This window comes from Trachymyrmex cornetzi, unplaced genomic scaffold, assembly GCF_001594075.2.
Source record: "Trachymyrmex cornetzi isolate Tcor2-1 unplaced genomic scaffold, Tcor1.1 scaffold83, whole genome shotgun sequence".
Lineage (NCBI taxonomy): Eukaryota > Metazoa > Arthropoda > Insecta > Hymenoptera > Formicidae > Trachymyrmex > Trachymyrmex cornetzi.
The window spans coordinates 2,454,146-2,460,588 of NW_017300169.1; positions in this window are offsets into that span (position 1 = coordinate 2,454,146).

The window sequence follows — 6,443 nt, forward strand, 5'->3', positions numbered from 1 at the left end:
CCGCCGCTGCGCCGGATGAATGCGACGTGCCTGAATGGGAAGAACGGAGCTGGAAGCAAGCTCGATGTACTTCGATCTTACAATTCTCGCGATTCCTTGCGCACTGAGCGATCGCCCGCAAACACATACAAATTATCGATCATCGTCACTTGTTCTTTGTGAACATGATAATGACGTTAACTTTACAGTTTTTAAGCCGAATACAATCAACTTTTTGCTTTTTGGATTCATCGATCTTTCTCTACCTTCGTGCGTCACCTGATTAAGTTGGAGCATTCAAAAGTCGTTGTTAGAGGCCGGTCGCCAGTCGCCGGTCGCCGGTCGGTACTCGAAAGGATATATATACAAGGACCTGTTACACGCACCTCTACATCAGTAGCCGGCACATTCTCGTTCGCCAAACCTTACGTCGTTTAACTCAATACCCGCGATAATTATATCAAGAGACTGCAAGTTTTTAACTTTGTAAAATTGTCTATGTACAATAACATGAGAAACACGTTAATAAAAAATTAAATTGCATTCCGGAGTTCGACAAATTCGGGACAAAAATACTCGTCGTATATCGTGTCGGCGTCTCGCTCCCAACTGCCGCCAGACGCCAGACGAAGTCTTCGACTAGGGGGCCGTTCGAGAATCAAGAGGGGAGCTTGAAGAGAGTGAGAGAGAGAGAGAGAGAGAGAGAGAGAGAAAGAGAGAGGGGTAGTCGATTGGTCAACTAACATGATGGGAAGGGAGATTCCTCCGGGATCCAAGGGTATTGGGGAACATATGGGAAGTCATAAGAAAACAGCGTCTACACCGACTAAGTTCGAAGAAGAGATGTCTTTGTGTGGCAGGGTAGACATCAGATATGTGTGACTCCTTCATAAAGTGACAAGTCGCGACGATAACATAATGAACGCAAAAATATATTTTAGAACATGATTTTTCAATAATTCAATAAATAATGAAGAAAGACAAAAAACAGTTTTTATTAATTTCTATATCCTTTTTTTATATAGGGTGTCGTTAAATTACGGCACCACCCATACCTGAGCAGGTAGAGCGGACTAAACTGAGCCGAAAAGTCTTCTACCATTTTACGATTTTCGCAATGATTAACGAGATATTAATTACTAAAAATCGTTAAATATTGGTTTTCAATAATTTTTTACTCAAATACTGTCAACTTTACAGAAAAATTTCAAGAGACAAGAATCATTTATTTTTTTCTCATAGAACTTTAAGAATTTTTTCAAAATTTTTTATCAATTTTTTAGTACTGCATTTTCTTATTTTTACCACTATGTGAAAATACGGTATTAAAAAATTATGAAAAAATTATGAAAAAATTCTCAGAACTTTAAAAGAAGAAAATAAACATTTTTTATCTCTTGCTGTTTTTCTGTGAAGTTGATACTATTTGAGTAAAAAATTATTGAAAACTAATATTTAGTTATTTTTAGTATAAATTAATATCTCGTTAACCATTGCAAAATGGTACAGGACTTTTCGGCTCAGTTTAGTTCGTTCTATCTGCTCAGAATAGGTGGTGTCGTAATTTAATGACACCCCGTGCGTGCGTGCGTGCGTGCGTGTGTGTGTGTGTGCGCGCGCGCGCGTGTGTGTGGGTATCTATTTCTTAATAATTTAATATTACGAAAAGAGGAGATCTAAACATATATCTCATATTTTATTTAAGAGTCACCGTTTTTTTTTTTGTTCAAGGATCGTATTTTCTATTCTATCATATCTCTAATAAGATATTAGGTCTGAATGATTAAAGAAACTCTTTGACTCGTTATCTATAACAGCCGGATGTAATAATTAGTCGCGAAATAAGTTCTCAGAACTTTTCTTTCTCTCGAATAACCAGATGTTCTTTCCTTTGATCCTTCGAAACTCCGAATTTTTAAGTTCTTCTCTTAATTCTAAATTATTCTTTTTGAGTTTTAACAAAACAAAATCATGTACAGTTTATCATTAAATCATTAATTTCTAATAAATAAATATTTTTTATGTAAAAATGTTTATATAAATACCTTTATATATGTTAATATATCCGAAATTTTTATATTTTTATTATTTATATGTATATTATTACACATTTTTCATGTATAAAAAATAATTAGATGTGAAATTATAAAAACGACATATTTAAAACGATAATATTTTTTTATAATCATCCAATGAGTTAGATTTAACTTCACTAAAATAGGCGATAAATTATTAATAAAAAAAATTTTTAATTTTATGTCGAAAACTTACAAGTGGCAAAAATTTAGCGGCTCATTGAAATTTCCTCATCGAAATTGTCGGCGCGCCATCAGGAAATCAAGCTATAATTAACTATCCGATTGCATCGAAAAATGATCACGTTGCGGATGCGAAATCGGTTCGGAGACATCTAATCGTTGTGAATATACGGGAAGAATCGTGAGATATATGGTATGAGAGTAAAAGGATCCCAGTACGACCTACACAGCGACTAACACAGGAAATCATGATCCCAGCAACTTTCTCAACTGAATTTAAAGGATAAAGCAGCGTCTATCGACGGCGCGGGCGTGGACAAATTATATGATCTCTATCGACCAAATATATCCTGAATTGAATTAAATTGTTGAATAAAAATAGTTTGATCGAAACGATTTACTCGTTCGATAAAATCTGCATGATTAATCTTCAGAATCACATCCTCGACCACATCTTACAAGTAAAACTTCATGTTTTGGAGTGGAGCGACTTTTCTCCAAATATGATTAGTTATTTACGTACCTTGTACTCTAAGACGACATTGAGAATAAAAGTGGATGAAGAATATTCGGAGATTTGTCCTGGTCACGGGGTCAAGCAGGGGGATTCATTATCTTCGTTGATTTATATTTTTTAATACGATACCATCTGTCTGAAATAAACAAATTTTTGTCAATTAGTAACAAATTAAGTAAGAAATTTAATAACAATGGAATTTCGATCTTTTTTATGATAAAGTAATTTCATAAAGTGTGTGTGTGATATTTTATCATTGTTCATAGTTTATATACATAAGTTTGAACATTTTTATTTAAATTTTTTATTTAAGATGGTGAATTGTATTTTGTAATCTAAAGTAAACGGAACAAATGACAATTAAGTCACACACGTACACATGTGCATATAAAGCATAGATACATAAAGTTGTAAATGGATAGAAAAAAAAATTAGTTCACACACACAACTCATTAGAACTTCGATAATTCATAAAATTATTTAAGTTATTTTTTTAGTTATTTTAGTTAATTTCCAGAATGTACACAATTAAAGAGTAATATGAGATGATTGAGAAACGCTCTTATAATTTTGTATTATTAATGTAATGAAAATTATTGTATTAAATTGTTGCAAGTTTTTTACGTGTAAAATTGCATGTCAGATTTTCAATCGCGCAGCCCATAGATCTTCATTGAAGAAAAATGACAGGATATATCTTAGGTAAGGTCTTCCCAACGAAAGGAACAATAGAGTGCACGTGGTCCGCAAGCGAAGCAACTGGGACATGGCTGTCACGATCATCATTACAGACAGTAATCGTTTCAAGGGATTTCCTTAATATTAGCACCAACATCAGCACTGTTGGATATTTTCTCTTTGATATTAACTTCTAGCACACAATATTCTACGAAATTAATTTAACCTTTCCATTAATTTAAATTTTAAATTAAAAGTTTTATTATTTCCTCAATCCTAAATTAGATTATTAATATTTTGTATATTATTAAATTATTATGCCCTATATTATATAATAGAAAAATATTATATTATTATAGTTTGCACAATATAGACTGAAGATAAATTGATACGATAATATGATATCTAAGAGAAAACAAACAAAATGAACGACATACACATTATATACACATTATATACTTCAAATGTACATAAAGTATCTAATCTTAACTTGTAAAGTACTAAGTATCGCGTAAAGTACCAAGTATACAATGATATCTTATCAAAGATATTAGTAAAATTTTTTTACTTAAACGGAACAAATTATATTTCCTCATAAACATATAATAAAAGTAAATTTTAAACTTTTGCAGCATCATTGCCCTTACTATTTCACATACAGCAATTAAAAATAACAAATTTTCATATTTGTATTAGTATATTTAAATACGTTATTGCTTGATAATTTACGTCATCATTAGCTTAAGTCAATAAGCAGATTAGAAGCCTAACGGTTTCAGTAATCGTTTGTCGAATCCATTTCTCCATTTTCTCCATTATAGTGATTGTATTGATCTAACAATAGTTTTATATTGCAAAATATTAACAAGCGGTGAGCAGGATATGTAATTATTCGCGCTCAACTGTTACGATCGTCTCAAAGACCCCATTCGCGTTGACGATGCCGTAATCCATCTGAGAAAGATGCTTTGATATGCGAAAAGAACTATGAGAAGAGTACTATCACAATACAGCATAAGCAAGAATTTATAAAAATGGGCAATAAATTTTACGAATTCGCACCATTGCATTATTGATTTTGTCACACTTTGTAACTCATTCTTGACGATCCTTTTTCTTTAATTACATATATATTCTCAATAGAATCTCCAAAAAAAAAATGATAGGACAAACGAAATAGACAATCATATAATAGATACATTGTTCATCGTTTCATCTATTATTCTATCTTACTAGTAAAAATGGATAAACGTATAAACCTCTCAAATCTGTTACAAAATGACATAAAATAAATTAGAAAATATCTTCTTTAAATTTAACACTCGTGATACTTATATTCGCAATATTCTGTATAAGTATATATATATATTCTTATATATCACTTTCGAAATATGATGATCAACACAGAAGACTATCCGAAATGTTATGATCAATACATAAGACATGAATATCACGTTACGAGGTACCACAATAAAGCTTTGCTTGGAGCCTGACAAGTTATGCAAGCTAAAATACCGATGAAATTTGCAATATTCAACATATCAATGCATAACAAAGCAACGCATGCAAAAGCGATATCGCTTCTCTTTGCATGCGATATTGCTTGTGCACACAAATGCATCTATTTTTTCAAGTATTTGTGTCTTCTAGTAAGTTGTGTCCAATAATGTTACATGATGATTAAATAATAGATCGCGACGCGGAAGTTTAATTAAGAATACAATAGGCACTGAAGTTCAAATCGAGTATACAGTATAAAAGCGGAGGAGCGTGTAAAAGTAGGATACTTTTCCACGGTATAAGAAACGAAAGTCTTATGCTACAACTATAACGGCGTTGTAACTTTGCGATTTAAGAATCGTAAATATTACGACTAAATTTAGACTGGGATAAATCACACAGTTGCATTGCGAAAAACGTACATTTCAAAATGTAATCTTCGCTAATAGTGCAAATAAATTTACGATTAACAAGAACAGTATCATTACTGTTAATGAGATGATCGAAGATACTGGCATTTATAGCATGTGATTTGTAGAATAATTTATAGAATATGTCAGTTAAACGTATTACGTTTTATAACAAAAAAGATATTATTACGTTTCTTTATTATAAATTCTATTTCATGCATGATTATGTGCATCCATTTTTAAGGGCAGTAAATCTTTAAAATAATCTTTAGAATATGTCAGTTAAGCGTATTACATTTCATAACAAAAAAGATATTATTACGTTTCTTTATTATAAATTCTATTTCATGCATAATTCTGTGAATCCATTTTCAAGGGCAGTAAATCTTTAAAATAAGTTCTGGTTTTTTGTATGACATTACAAAGTATTGTTTTATGGAAAAATAACTACGTTTACATTACATTAGATGATAATTATATTTGGCTTGCGCAATTTTATATGCCATAGATGATTTAATTAAATCCAATTCTATGACAATTGATGGCATAATTTTCACATAAATTAATTTAAAGAAAATTTTTTAATGTAACGTGCTTCTATTGCAAAATTGTAATAAATTGATTTTACGTTGTCAATAATTTGCATAATTAACATTAACTTTAACGTCGAAAATAAATGTCTACTATAAAATATCGTAGAAATGATGTAAATATGTGTGTCTGAAAAAGAATCATAAATATGTAATATTTAAATCTTTAATGATTCTAATAATATAAGCAAGTTAAATTTATACAATAGTTGAAAGTTTGGAATGAAAACAAATGTCATTCAAAAATATAAAAAAAACTTTCCATTATTTCAAAATTATCGTGTTAAAAATCATTAAAACTCGTTTTCATATTCGATCTTTGAATTTATGCATGTTAAAATTAAGATCTATTAAAAGCAGTTTGGATAGAAATAATAGCATATTTCGTGATAGTCAAACCGTTTAAACTGCGGAATAGAACGACTTTGATCGTTCGTCAGAAATTGATCCTGATTTATAACCCTTTGATCTGATTCTACAACGTTCATCGTTTAAGTAATCGTTTATCATT